This window comes from Pongo pygmaeus, chromosome 5 (genome assembly GCF_028885625.2).
Source record: "Pongo pygmaeus isolate AG05252 chromosome 5, NHGRI_mPonPyg2-v2.0_pri, whole genome shotgun sequence".
Taxonomy (NCBI): Eukaryota; Metazoa; Chordata; class Mammalia; order Primates; family Hominidae; genus Pongo; species Pongo pygmaeus.
Genome location: NC_072378.2, coordinates 26,696,242 through 26,711,340, shown reverse-complemented (window position 1 = coordinate 26,711,340; position 15,099 = coordinate 26,696,242). Strand labels below are relative to the sequence as shown.

Sequence of the window (15,099 nt, the reverse complement as noted above, 5' to 3'; positions counted from 1 at the left end):
TGCTTACATTCCCACTGACAGTGGGAATGTAAATTAATTCAGCTACTGTGCAAAACAGTTTGAAAATTTCCCAAATAACTTGGAACTACCATTTGACTCATCAATCCCACTACTGAGTATATACCTAAAGGAAAATAAATCATTCTACGAGAAAGACACATGCATCAGTATGTTCGTTGCAGCACTATTCACAATAGCAGAGACATGGAATCAACCTACATACCACTAATGGTGGAATAAAGAAAATGTGGTACATATACACCATGGAATACGACACAGCCATGAAAAAGTACAAAAGCGCGTCCTTTGCAGCAACATGGGTGCAGCTGGAGGCCACTATTGTAAGTGGATTAACTCCGGAACAGAAAACCAAATACCTCATGTTCTCTCACTTATAAGTAGGGAGCTAAGCATTGAGTACACACAGACACAAAGGTGAGAACAATAGACCCTGGGAACTACTAAAGGCAGGAGGATGCGAGGAGGATGAGGGTTGAAAAACTATCGGGTACTACGATTACTACCTTAGGTGATGGGAACATTCATACACTAAAGCCCAGCGACACGCAATTTAGTCAGGTAACAAATCTGCCTATGTAGCCCCTGAATCGAAAATTTAAAAATAAAAAAGTTCTCAATTTTTATTCTTCATTTTCTGTGCCTAAAGAATAAAAAAGTATTGGCCAGGCGCGGTGGCTCACTCCTGTAATCCCAGCACTGAGGGAGGCCGAGGCGGACGAATACTTGAATCCAGGAGTTCGAGACTAGTTTGGCCGACATAGCGAGACCCTCCCACCACACCCCTAGTCTCTCCAAAAATAGCTAGGGGTTCTGACTCGCGCTTGTAGTCCCAGCTACTCGGGAGTCTGAGGTGGGAGGATCGCTTGAGCCCGGGAAGTCCAGTGAGCCGACATTGCACCGCTGCACTCCAGCCTGGGCGACAGAGCGAGATTGTCTAAAGCAACAACAACAACAAAAACCACACAGAGAAACAGAGAGAGAGAAGAAAAGTAACAAGATAACAGAGGACCCCAAAAGTCATCGTATATCCTAACCTCCAATAAAAACTGAAATGAAAACCTTGGGGCCAGAGTGCTCCTGTCATTCCCCACACCTCCCAAGCACCTTCTTAACTGAACTCCGTTGCGGGCGTTGGCTGTGGTTTGCTGGTCGAACGTCAACTCGGGTCGGGTATGGGGAGGGGAAGTGGGAATAAAAACTGCATTTGATGATCAGTAGCGGGAAATAAGAATGGCGTCGAGAAACCAAGAGCCAGCCAGCAGGAGACTCAGGGAGGGAGTGGAGGTGAAGAGTGTTGCGAGGTACAAATTTCACAAGGAAAAAGTGAAGCCTCAGACTTCCTGGAAACGCTGCTTTTCATCTACGCAGGTGCCCTTCGGTGAAGCTACCACGTTTCTAGTTTATTCCTAAAATTTTTTACGCATGTAACCAAAAATGGTTTACTTGCGCATGTTTGAGCATAAAAAGCCGTCTAACACATTTTTTTGTCTAGGTTCTTATTTCCGTAAAGATCGTATTGTCTGAAATTAGTAGCCTAGTAGGTCAAAAGTACCGTCCTTCGAGCCGGATTCGAACCAGCGACCTAAGGATACCTTGCTTAATGAGCCTACAGTCCTCCGCTCTACCAACTGAGCTATCGAAGGACACATAATTTTGTTCTCTCTGGACACGTAGTTCTGCGTTCTCTAGAATCCCCAAACTAATGTGCGTCCTGGAAGTTTCTGGGTTTTCAAGTCTTGTTCCATTTAGGAGATTTGGTTTTAATTAATTATATTAATGCTCATTTTTAAAACTACGATCGGCTTTAAAGCAGTATTCTCATACACCGGAAGTATTCTGTGTAATGTTCTAGGTAATTGGCTTCATGGGTTTATAAATATGTAAAAGGCATTGGGTTTTTTATTGAAAACATTAGGATATTTATGTATAGCTCAAACCAAAAACCTTACTGGAATCCCCCGTCCTCCTCCCCTAGATATACACAATCTCCCAGATTACGCCTTCTGTCCTGCTGTGTTGTCTGATTAACTCCTCCTTTCTCTCTTAAAAGTGTCTGGATTTGCTTGATAAATGCTATGGCTTTTGTATTTGCTTGATAAAATGTATTTGCTTGATAAATACAGACAACTGGATTGATGAGGATCCCAGGGTTGTGAACAAAGCATTCTGGTATCATCGCAGTTCTCCCTTCTGAAAGTCGAATGATAAATTGTGTGTATTCATAACTGTAGTGATGAAACGTGGAAGTGTCATCTGTGCGTGTATGTGTAAATTTGAGTGTATATTACATAATCATGGTGGAGCAGTTAAAATGAAGCAAAAACTCTTGAAAACTTTACGTGGAAATATAAATATTCGTTTTTCAAAGCAAATTGTCCAACATAAAGAGAGGTTCTGTGTAGATTGTTGTCTGCTCAGCTTCCTTATACCTAAGGCAGAAATGGGGAATATGTTAAAACTATCTCGGGAGAAAAGGCTTTAAAAGGAAAAATCCCAAATTTTTCTTCAAATGGCAACTGCCAGTGCCTCTTGTCAGAAATATTAATAGCATACAGTTGATATTGAACTCTGTAATTAAGTCCCTTGCATGAGTAACTAAGAAAATAGTATATGCTAACTTTCAATGTTTCTAACCTAATAGAGAGCTAGGAGCTAGAGAGGAGGGATCCCAGGATGTGGACATTCTCTCCTGACATTATTGTGTGTCCTATCTGTGCCTTAGACACCAGGCGGAAAAGCTACAGAGATGCCAATAAGAAGTGAAATTTCAAGACGGGGCTGCTACAAAATTGTTGTCTCTGTTAGAATTACTGGGGTGACACCTAGAGAAACAGGAAGGCCCCAGAAAGAAAACAAGTTCACTTTTCCACCTCCAGCTTTGGAGTCTCTAACCTCCCTTTTGGCAAGGCTTACCCATAGGGTCAAGTGGTAAAACTGCAATGTGATTACCAGAGTCCTACTTCCTGTATCACAAAGGGGATTAAAGAAGGGATTAAACAGCAGTCTAATACATCTTCCTGTCTAGATCCTTATTTTCGTAAAGTTCGTATTTCTGGAATTATTTAGCCGGTAATTCAAAACTTTCGTCCTTCGAGCCGGATTCGAACCAGCGACCTAAGGATCTCTTAGTTTAATGAACCTACAGTCCTTCGCTCTCCCAACTGAGCTATCGAAGGACCTGTAAACTTTTACCTTCTAGAATTCCTAAAATAATATGTGTCCTGAAAGTTTCTGGGTTTTCAAGTCTTCTTACATTAAGGAGACTCAGTTTTAATTATATTGATACTCATTTTTAAAACTACAATCGGCTTTAAAGCAGTTTTTTCAGACACTGGAAGTATTCTGTATAATGAATCCATTTGTGCTGCGTATCAAAATACCTAAGACTGGGTAATTTATAAAGAGTAGAAGCCAGGTGCTGTGGCTCGCACCTGTAATCCTAGCACTTTAGGAGGCCAAGGTGGGTGGATCACTTGAGGTCAGAAGTTCAAAACCAGCCTGGCCAACATGGTGAAAACCCATCTCTACTAAAAATACAAAAATTAGCTGGGCATGGTGGCTCACGCCTATAGTCCCAGCTACTGGGCAGGCTAAGGCAGGAGACGCCCGGCGGCAGAGGCTGCAGTGAGCCGACATTGCACCACTGCACTCCAGCCTGGGTGACAGAGCAAGACTCCATCTGAAAAAAAAAAAAAAAAAAAAGTAGAAATTTATTGCTCACAGTTCTAGAGGCTGGGAAGTCCAAGATCAAGGTACCAGCAGATTCAGTTTCATAGATTCAGTGTCTGGTGAGACCTGCTTTCTCCTTCCAAGATAGCACCTATGTTTGTGTCCTCACATGGCAGAAGAAATGGAGGGCAAAAGGAAGAAACATTGTGTTCTCATATGGCAGAAGAAAGAGAAGGCCCCCCACAAAAAAAATGGCAGAGCTCTGATGGCCAAATGACTTCCTAAAGTCCCCACCTCTTAATACTGTCATATTGGGTCTTAGATTTCAGTATAATGAATTTTGGAAGGACACAGACATTCAAACTATAGCAGGCTGCTATGACAAAAATACCACAGACTGGGTGGCTTAAAACAACAGAAATTTATTTTCTCACAGTTCTGGAGGCTGGGAAGTCCAAGATTAAGTTGCCAACTGATTTGGTTCTTGGTAAGGGCTCACTTCCTGGCTTGCAGATGGACACCTTATTGCTGTGACTTCACATGGTTTGAGTACTCTGTCTCCTCTTATAAGGAAACTAATCTTAGGGATCAAGATGCATCCCTATGACCTTATTTAACCTTAACTACTTCCTTACTCCAACTAAGTCACTTTAAGGATTAGGGATTCAACACAGAATTTTAAGGAAACACAATTCAGTCCATAGCAGTGGGTTTGGAGTTGACAGTCAATAGTTTAACAACTGCTAACAACTGTTAAAACTTCCATGTGAAACTTAAGATTTTTTTTTTTTTTTTTTTTTTGAGAAAGGGTCTCAGTCTGTCACTCTGTCACCCAGGCTGGAGTGCAGAGGCATGATCACAGTTCCACAACTTCACCCTCCTGAGGTGATCCTCCCACCTCAGCTTCCCTAGTAGCTGGGACTACTATAGGCACATGCTACCAAGCCTGGCTAATTTTTGTACTTTTTGTAGAGATGGGGTTTCTTGACCTTAATTTACTTCTGTGGAAGCTAAGAAGTTGTAAAATTTGATAGAAACCAGAACTCCCAATTCAAAAGCCCTAGGCAAACCAATTGCTCCCAGTTTACAGTCATGCCAATATACAACCTATGGATCTGAACTATGGGATTGGGCTAATTTTCTTTCACCTCATTTCCACGCCTGCACTCCTAATAGAGTCATAGAAAATAAATAGAAACGAGTAAGGGAAGGCCAAACTGACTGGGTAAATTCTGTCCAGGGTTGAAGAAGGAGAAAGCACCTAGGTAGTGTGAGCCTCAAAGCAAGGCTGACTTTGAGCCAAGTCCTGAGATGAATGGTGGGTTTCTACACGTGCTTAGAACATCTGAGTTGGTTTTCTGTTTATTGAGAGAGTCTCACTGTGTCGCCCAGGCTGGAGAGCAGTGGTGCAATCTCTGCTCACTGCAACCCCTGCCTCCCAGGTTCAAGCGATTCTCCTGTCTCAGCCTCCCAAGTAGCCAAGATTACAGGCACCCGCCACCGCCCACGGCTGATTTTTGTATTTTTAGTAGAGCCAGGATTTTGCCATGTTGGTCAAGCTGGTCTCGAACTCCTGACCTCAAGTGATCCAGCCGCCTCAGCCTCCCAAAGTGCTGGGATTACAGGAGCGAGCCACTGCGCCTGGCTAATACCTGAGTTTTTAACTCTCGTCTAAAATGGTGGGGGCAGGAAATTGGGAGGTCTTCTTCCAACAGAGTTATCCACTTTTTGTCAGCCCTGATTGCAATGAAAAAGCAAAAGAGAAAAGCAAGTATTGAAGGTTGTCTTGAGGTCTTTAAAAGACCTACTATGCCCTGCGCAGCATAGTCACTTTCTTAAATAAGATATTTTGTCTTCTCCATTTTCAATTTTTAGCATCTTGCCCCAATTTCATTGAGACTAGCAAATAAAAAGAGGAAGTTTCTAATGATGGAATTTCTGGAAAAGAAGCAGTTGAAGGTGCAGATGTTGGGTGACGGCTTTCGTATGGCTTTTCTGAGAGTGATGGGCCTCTAGTAATGCCCAGCGGATCCTCCTTTTCCCAACTAGCTTCTGCTGAACAGTACCTAGCACATAGCACCTGGCACAGTACCTGGTACTCAGTAGGCCCAGAAGAAAAAGTGGCAACTAAAGCATTTGTCTTTGTGCAAAGACTCTGCCTCTAAGTCTGCAGCCATAAGTATATTCGCTTCTCTTGCTAATATTTACCTTAGAAAAATAATTTGTGCACCCCTTGATCGAAATCAGGACTACAGAAACCAGAATAAAGAAATCAAATGGGACGCACGCCCCCTCGTGGCCACAGGTCCTTCGGCAGCGACAAAGCCAGACAAAAAGCGGATTTTTTTTTTCTTTTTGAGAGTGAGTTTTACTCTGTCGCCCAGGCTGGAGTGCAGTGGCGCGAACTCAGCTCATTGCGACCTCTGCCTCCTGGGTTCAAGCGATTCTCCTGCTTCAGCCTCCCGAGCAGCTGGGATTACAGGCGTGCGCCACCACGCCCGGCTAATTTTTTGTATTTTTAGTGGAGACGGGGGTTTCACCATATTGGCAGGCTGGTTTCGAACTCCTAATCTCAAGTGATCCACCCGCCTCGGCCTCCCAAAGTGCTGGGATTACAGGCGTGAACCACCGCACCCGACTTTAAGGGATATTCGTAGATCCACAAAGACGCTGGATAATCTGTTTCTGGAACCAGATGAATAGATGGAAATTTTAGCGGTGCGGAGAGTGGTAGAAACTATTGGTTAGGCCAAGGCCGAACCTCATTGCTTAAAAAACTTGATTTTCCCTTCTGGCTGCATCCTCAATTTGCTTCCAGTTCCCGGTTTCCGTAGATGTGATTCCAGTGTTAAACTCTTCCCGGATCCCCAAGACAGCTGTTTCTATGGACTTCGGCTCCCTGGTTCACCTGCACTCGGTGGTCTTCTCCAGATGGGATCCGACATGGTAAAACAGGTTATAGATGGCGCTGAGGGGCGAAAGTCATGCTGAGGCTCTTTAGTCACCATTGATACACAGTTCTTCATTTTTTTCCTATTGGCTAGTGACGAAAGTCAATTGAAATAGCGCGAGTCCTGAATTACTTCCAGATATCAAAGAGGGTAAAGGATGTAAAAGGCGTTTTTCCGCGGGGGGAATTAGCTCAAATGGTAGAGCGCTCGCTTAGCATGCGAGAGGTAGCGGGATCGATCCCCGCATTCTCCAGTTTTACGTAGTTTCCTTTCCCACTTTACCCTTTGGCCTTCACTCGTATCTTTCCATGAATATCTTGCTGACACATAAGCACCTAACAACACACTCCCGTATCATAATGGGGGTGGTCTTTCCTTCAAGCTCAAGATTCTCTCACCACCCATGAAAACCCACCTACTCGGTGGTTCCCTAGTCCTCAGACTGTTCCATCGTAGACAGAGCTGGGTTCTTCGAATTTCACTATTTTCAGTTCTGAGTGTTGGCCTCTGCCAGGTGCATTGGCAAATCTATTATACACTTCGATCATTTATGTATTACATTTTTATCAGAGCAGACTGAGGACGTATTACAAATTTTTTTATTTTCCTTTTTTTTTTTTTTTTTTTTGAGAGACTTACTCTGTCGCCCAGTCTGGAGTGCAGTGGCACGATCTCGGCTCACTGCAACCTCCGCCTCCCGGGTTCAAGCGATTCTTGTGCCTCAGCCTCTGGAGTAGTTGGGATTACAGCTGTGCGCCACCACACCGGCATATTTTTAGTAGAGTCGGGGTTTCACCATGTTGGCCAGGCTGGTCTCGAACTCCTAACCTCTAGTGATCCGCCCGACTCGGCCTCCCAAAGTGCTGGGATTACAGGCGTGGGCCACCGCGCCTGGCCCTGTATTACAAATTTTAAAAGATTTTTTAAATTACATTTTTATTCTTAGAATCTATTTCCTACATGTCCGACCTGTTGAGGACCACCTTAAGTTGTTACAACAGTAACAAATGCACTCCCATTATCTCAACAAGATGGCGGATGGGCCAGGCGTGGTGGTTCACGTCTGTAATCTGAGCACTTTGGGAGGCCGAGGCAGGCTGATCACGAGGTCAGGAGTTCGAGACCAGCCTGGCCAACATGGTGAAAGCCCGTCTTTACTAAAAACACAAAAATTAGCCCGGCGTGGTTGCGCATGCCTGTAATCCCAGCTACTCGGGAGGCTGAGGCAGGAGAATGGCTTGAAACCGGAAGGCGGAGGTTGCAGTGAGCAGAGATCGCGCCACTGCACTCCAGCCTGGGCAACAAGAGCGAAACTCTGTCTCGAAAAAAAATAAATAAAATATATAAAAATAAAATGATGGAGAGCCAAAGCGTATGTAGGTATGTTTGAGGGTTTTTGTTTTGTTTTGTTTTGACATTCACTCTTCCTCTTCTGAAGTCATCTTGCTATATCTTGCCGGAGGGTGGAGTGGGGGGTCTGCTGCTGTTACTGGTGCTGGCACATGGGAGGAGAATTGTAACAGAGAATCTATCTGGACTGAAATCTATTGTGCCTTGGCAAGAAGCTTAGTCCAGGACTATTTAACAAATATTGCATTCAAGCCCCAAACGTTACCTCTGAAAATACCTATTTGTTTTGTTTTGTTTTGTTTTGTTTTCTGGCTGGGTGCGGTGGCTCGCGCCTGAAATTCCAGCACTTTGGGAGGCCAAGGTTGGTGGATTACTGAAGTCGGGAGTTCCAGACCAGCCTGGCCAACATGGTGAAACCCCGTTTCTACTAAAAACACAAAAATTAGCCCGGCGTGGTGGTGGACGCTTGAAATCGTAGATACTCGGGAGACTGAGGCGGGAGAATCTCTTGAATCCGGAAGGCGGAGGTTGCAGTGAGCTGAGATGGAGCCATTGCACTCCAGGCTGGGCGACAGAGCGAGACTCCGTCTCAAAAAACCAACAAACAAAAGGCCATTTTTCTGTTGCCCCCAACCAGCTTTCAAAAAGCAAGTTCACGGGGAGCTATCAGTTTAGATCCATCTCCAGCCCTTAATAGGAGTGGCTTCCAATGCGTTTTGGGCAGGGCTCTCCAACCACCACCCTAATTCAATAAGCCTGGGCTTCTGTGTTTTTTGTTAGTTTTCCAGGTGGTTCTGATATCCAAGTTTGAGAATTGTTTTCATAAAGAATAAAAGTTTGGAAACATGGGAAGGAACGTACAAGAAATTACCAGGTACAAAATCCTCAGAAAACGCTTCCTTACTTTGATCTAGACAAAGATATTTGTCATTAAGAACTCTTCCATAGGTATCTGGGATCACATTTTTGAGACACAAAAGGGTACAATAGGATTAATATATTGTAGTTAGATTGACACAAAATTAGCAAATATGTACCACTGTTATGCCAGATCTCTACTTTGTGAGCTAATTCCCTATGTGGGTAGGACATCCTGTCCATTTTTTCCCTTGTGTACTATTTTCTCCTAAAATGATTCTCTTCTACCAGTGTTTTTCAAAACTTGCAATACATGAAAGTCACCTGGTGAGCTTTTGAAACTACAATACCTGAATCTTACCTCCAAAGAAACCCAAGCATAGATGCTTTGTAAAATCTCCCCAGGTGATTCTAATATCGACCACATAGTCTCAGCTAGGGTCGAAAGCCACCACCATGACAATTAAAAGGAGAAGGGGGAATAGACCCCCTGAATTTCATCCCGGCTACAGATGTGTAGGGTTCAGACGCTAGTGGTTCAGCTTGTAACTGACTCTCAACGATTCAGAACTCTGAACACCAGGGGACGCGCGTGCCCCACCAATTACCAGTTGCTCCGAGTAATTCCCACCAGCCGCCGCTTGGATCCGGGGTTGAGGGGTAGAGACGCCTCTGTGGATCTCTAGCCCAGTGGACCAGTGTCTGATTCACTTCCTCAGTGCCCAGGGCTTCTAAGAGGGTTGGATTATATGAATTATAGGGATGAAGTCTTGATGGCGCGTGTTAAAAATTGTTACGGAGAATAATAAAAAATTAAAGAGATTCACAGCAAATCAAGAATAGTTTTAAATAGATTCTCATCGAGGATATGTATAAGTGAAATACGCATTTCTGAGAATGAATTTTAAAACTTAGGCAAAAAAAACCCAAACCGCGAATTCCTTCGAGCCGGATTCGAACCAGCGACCTAAGGATGTCTAAGGAAACAGCCAACTACAGTCCTCCGCTCTACCAACTGAGCTATCGAAGGATTCACACGACTTGCATTTCCCGCTGGGGATGCCATCTCTGCGCAAGGTTGGGCAATCGTGGATGCTTGCCGTCCTATTTACCTGCGTTGTTGATGTTCTTTTGACATCCAGTACTGCTTCAGAACTGACTGATATTCAGAGGCCCTTTTCTCTGAAACAGGGAGAAAACGGGAGCACCGCCCTCAGTAGTTTACAAAAAGAAACATAAAATGTTAAGGAGGCACAAGGAACTGATAAGAATTTAGCAATGACCATCTTTTGTTGTGATGAATGCATTATATAACCAATTTTAACCTCTACCTAAAAATAGAATTTTAAACACTTTAACACTGCAATTTTAATGAGATTTTATTGAGATAACTGACAGGAGGAAGAGAAGGAAGAGCAGGCTAAATAATGCAACTTCGAAAGCATAAATTTTATTTTTTTTATTTTTTATTTTTTTGAAAGAGAGTCTCGCTCTGTCGCCCGGGCTGGAGTGCAGTGGCGCGATATCGGCTCACCGCAACCTCCGCCTCCCAGGTTCAAGCGATTCTCCCGTTCTCCCGCCTCAGCCTCCGAGCAGCTGGGATTACAAACGCAAGCCACCACGCCCGCCTAATTTTTGTATTTTTAGTAGAGATGTGATTTTGCCATGTTGGCCAGGCTGGTCTCGAACTCTTGGCCTCAGGTGAATCGCCCGCTTTGCCTCCTAAAGCCCTAGGATCATAGGCGTGAGCCCACAGCAGCTGACCATCACATTAATTCTTAACTCAGCAAAAACCTATCCATGGGTGTGCTAAAATGATACATTTTTAAATGATCAACTTTAACACAAGGTAATATCATTTCAAATATTAGTTTTGCAAAGTGTAAGATTCTTGTCTAGCTGTCTATGACTCTGAAGCTCAGAATAGCTATTATCCTCCCTTGTTAATGAAGAAATCCACTTGTAGTGGAATCTGGGATCCGAAATTTGTTTCATTATGGCCCGGCGCGGTGACTTACCTCTGTAATCCCAGGACTTTAGCAGGCCGAGACGGGGAGATCACTTGATGTCAGGAGTTCGAGACCAACCTGGCCAAAATGGTGGCACCCCCCCCCCCCCCCCCGTCTCTGTTAAAACTACAAAAATCAGCCGGGCGTGGTGGTGGGCGCCTGTAACCCCAGCTACTTGGGAGGCTGAGGCAGGAGAATCACTGCAACCCAGGAGGCAGAGGTTGCAGTGAGCAGAGATGTTGCCACCGCACTCCAGCTGCTCCACAGAGCAAGACTCCGTCTCAAAAAAAAAAAAAAGAAAAGAAAAGAAAAGAAAAAAAAAAAATCTGTTTCATTCTTCTTCATGTTCCATTAAAGATAATTACCTTGTCCTATAATGAAACATGCACAGGGCAAATGATCCTTCTTATGCAAGTAGGCCATTGAGCCCAATGTTCACTCCTTTATGGCACACAGATTTTTTTTTCTTTTCTGAACAAGAATTGAAAGTACATTTAACTTGGCCATTAATATCCTCAAGTCCATGAAACATTTATTTGAGTGGGGTGAGTCTGGATGAATTAAATGTAATGTTTTATCTCCTCTCCAACCTCAATTGCCTGAATAAGTTATCCTATTTCATAGATGTATTTACTATTATACATTTGGTCAAAATACACTTTTCAAACGGTTAAATGCATGATTCGTATACGAATATGAAATAAACACTTGTCAAAGGTTTAATTCACTAATGAGGGAATCATCAAGATGGTAAAACTGGTTCAAAGAATTTATTGATAGTCGCTGAAAGAAGCAATGCTGTAAATTAACATTGCTAAGTGAGGTAGAGAACTGGAAACTGCCTTACAGGACAATAAAACTGTTACTGTTTCTACAGGACGGAAAATAACTAAATATCAAACGAAGTTCATTTGCATCACCACAGTTGTCTACAAGTTAACGACGTTCCCTTACAAAGCTGAAAAAATACCCTAATCAATAAATAGTAAAGTAGGCCGGGCTTGGTGGCTCAGGCCTGTAATCTCAGCAGTTTGGGAGCCTGAGGCAGCTAAGTCTCTTGAGACCAGGAGTTCGAGATCAGCCATGACCAACATGGTGAAACCCTGTTTCTACAAAAAATACAAAAATTAGCGGGGCGTAGTGGTTGGGCGCCTGTAGTCCCAGCTACCGGGACTGGCTGAGGAGGGAGGATCCCATGAGCCCAGGAGTCTGAGGCCACAGTGAGCTATGATTGTGTCACTGCACTGCAGCCTGAGCGACAGAGCCAGACCCTGTCTCAAAAATAAATAGTAAGCCAAAATAATGGTACATACTCGTGGAGCAGTAATTTCTCTAATGGAGCAATTTTGCCTTCACAAGGGTCATCTGACAATGTAAGAAGACATTTTTAATTGTTGTGACTGAGGAATATAGTAGGTAAATTGTTGTGATTGAGGAATGTAGTAGGTAAAAGAACAGGAATGCTAGTAAACATCCTGTAATGCATAGAACAGCCCCCACAACAAAGAATTATAATATCTAGTCCAAAATATTAATAGCGGTCTATTGAAACTCTGCTCTAGAGAAAGAAAGTAAGATAATCCTGGGCCTGCAGTTTTCTAATTGGCTCCCCTTGACCAGATTGGTCCCCTCGGTTCTGTTCTCCACACAAAATGCTAGCAAGTTCTCACTGAGTGGTGTCTGAGGTCCATAATATTGGCACCATTAAAAGAAGTTCCCGCCGGGCGCGGTGGCTCACGCTTGTAATCCCAGCACTTTGGGAGGCCAAGGCGGGCGGATCACGAGGTCAGGAGATGGAGACCATCCTGGCTAACACTGTGAAACCCCGTCTCTACTAAAAATACAGGCGGGTATGGTGGCGGGCGCCTGTAGTCCTAGCTACTCGGGAGGCTGAGACAGGAAAATAGCGCGAACCTGGGAGGCGGGGCTTGCAGTGAGTCGAGATCGCGCCGCTGCACTCCAGCCTGGGCGACAGAGCGAGACTCCGTCTCAAAAAAAATAAATAAAATTAAGTAAATAAATAAATAAATAAAATTTAAAAATGCAGCCCGTGTGGCCAGCTAACATGCAGTTAATTGGCAGATTTGATTTCCATTCATTCATTCGGTAAAGGTTTACGGCGTACCTGCTGCGGGCTGATGGAAGAGGCCCTGGGTTCTTTGCGAGCGCGTGGTCCCTTGAGTCCCTTGAGGGTGAGGAAATCGGGCGCGTGGTCCCTTGAGTCCCTTGAGGGTGACGAAATCGGACCACCGACCTCCACGTGTAGGGGAGGACGTGGTGCAGCAGCGCCAGATAACGCCGGAAGAACCCCAAGTGGAGGCTGCTTGGGTCCTTTGGGAGTGAGTGAAGAACCAATTTCTGTGGCATGTGTTTCAACAGTAACTGTACTGTAATACTTCCTAAAAAGAGTAAATATGTATTGAACTAATTGTATACATAGACCCTTTTGAACACAATTTAAAAGTAAATAATGAATTTTGGTAGTAGAAGTTACAGCAACACGACAGGCTATTTACTCGTATGTATGATGTAATGGAAAGAACACAGGGAGGCATTGGAGCCACTTAGTCCACCTTTGAATCTATGTGTCACTAGTAGTATGACTTCCCTAACTTCCTCATGCCTTATGCAAAATGGAGATGATGATAATGAAGATAATACAGATCCTAAGGGGATAGTTGTGAATATCAAATGAAATAGAATTTGTAATACACAGTTCTCAGAGTGTGCTGTCCACTGCCTTACTCCCACAGGCTCAAACAGGGGAACCCACAGAGGGTACTTTGAAAGCCTCTTAGCTGGGCCTCATCTTTGGTTAAATTACAGTATTAAAAATTCAAGAATAACACCATAGGAAGCATACGAGTAATAATGTAATCATTAAAACAAGTCCCAAACAGTACCACAAAAAAAGCTAAGTACACAAGAATTTAGACTATGTAAGAGATCAGATTTGGTTGAGATTAATTAAGGAAGCCTCCTAGATGGAGTTATAGTCCTTACAGAGGATTTTTTTTTTTCAAGACAGGATCGCACTCTGTTGTTGATGCTGGGGTGCAGTGGTCCAGGCTGGGATGCAGCGGTGGAATCATAGCTCACTAAAGTCTTGAACTCCTAGGCTCAAGGGATCCTCTCCCTTTAGCCTCCTGAGCAGCTGGGATTAAGGCACATATCATCATGCCCAGCTAATGGGCTGGTTTATTTTGTTTTTGTATTTTTGTAGAGACTTAGTATGTTGAGTCATAGGTCTCACTATGTTGCCCATGCTTAGATAGGAATTTTAAAGAAGTGATTGATCAGCATCACTTTTTTTTTTCCCTGAGACGGAGTCTTGCTCAGTCACCCAGACTGGAGTGGTGCAGTGACCTGATCTTGGCTCACTGCAACCTCTGCCTCCCAGGTTCAAGAGATTCTTCTGCCTCAGCCTCCCTAGTAGCTGGGATTACAAGCCCCCGCCACCGCGCCCTCAGCCTCCCTAGTAGCTGGGATTACAAGCGCCCGCCACTGTGCCCAGCTAATTTTTGTATTTTTAGTAGAGACAGGGTTTCACCATGTTGACCAGGCTGTTCTCAAACTCCTGACCTCGTGATCAACCCGCCTCAGCCTCCCAAAGTGCTGGGATTACAGGCATGAGCCACTGTGTCTGGCCAGAATCACTTAAAAAAAATAAATAAATAAAATAAATAGAGATGGGATCTCACTACGTAGCCAAGGCTGGTCTCGAACTCCTGGGCTCAAGCAACCTTCCCATCTTGGCCTCCCAAAGTGCTGGGATTACCGGCATGAGTCACCGCACCCTGCCCAGAATCACTTTTGACAAAAGTTAGTAGTGACCTTTTGAATAGATTCCTGACAAAAGTTAAGTAGAGACATTTTGAATCCATCCCAGGATTATGTATATGTGAGCAAGATCTAAAAGTTACTTGATTTTTTTATTTGTGTTTTTTACATTGGTCTTGGTAGTCAAACGAGTGAACATTTCAGCTATTGTAATTTTGAGAATAAAAGTACTAAAAGGAAACAATATGTACACAGCGGTGACCTGTATATTCACAGACATGTATTGATCACTATTCTAGGTCCTATGCTAAGTGCTGGGAACACACAGAAACAAGACAGCCTCCCTCCTCAAAGCTGTCAAAAGTTAAAAGCTCAAAGAATAAGTCATGAGTCAGTTATGGAAATAAAGGTTTTTGGTTTTGAAGGTCTGATTCAGAATGCTTGGAATTTAGGTTTGTAGA

At 43.8% G+C, this 15,099-nt stretch overlaps 1 long non-coding RNA gene and 4 other non-coding genes across 5 annotated transcripts; 1 reads left to right on the top strand and 4 right to left on the bottom strand.

The window, feature by feature from the left end:
* Nucleotides 1–1,575: 1,575 nt before the first annotated feature.
* TRNAY-GUA (transfer RNA tyrosine (anticodon GUA)) lies at nt 1,576–1,664 on the bottom strand. The gene is given in 2 exon segments: nt 1,576–1,611; nt 1,628–1,664. It is a non-coding gene; the product is annotated as a tRNA-Tyr (tRNA).
* Nucleotides 1,665–3,107: 1,443 nt separating this feature from the next.
* Nucleotides 3,108–3,197, bottom strand: TRNAY-GUA (transfer RNA tyrosine (anticodon GUA)). The gene is given in 2 exon segments: nt 3,108–3,143; nt 3,161–3,197. It is a non-coding gene; the product is annotated as a tRNA-Tyr (tRNA).
* An 895-nt stretch (nt 3,198–4,092) lies between these two features.
* LOC129038083 (uncharacterized) lies at nt 4,093–9,423 on the bottom strand. Its single transcript, XR_008503072.1, has 2 exons — nt 9,211–9,423; nt 4,093–6,730 (listed from the first exon to the last, which is right to left on the bottom strand). It is a non-coding gene; the product is annotated as an uncharacterized LOC129038083 (long non-coding RNA).
* Nucleotides 6,822–6,894, top strand: TRNAA-AGC (transfer RNA alanine (anticodon AGC)). Its single transcript has one exon. It is a non-coding gene; the product is annotated as a tRNA-Ala (tRNA).
* A 365-nt stretch (nt 9,424–9,788) lies between the features above and the next one.
* TRNAY-GUA (transfer RNA tyrosine (anticodon GUA)) lies at nt 9,789–9,879 on the bottom strand. The gene is given in 2 exon segments: nt 9,789–9,824; nt 9,843–9,879. It is a non-coding gene; the product is annotated as a tRNA-Tyr (tRNA).
* Nucleotides 9,880–15,099: the final 5,220 nt, after the last annotated feature.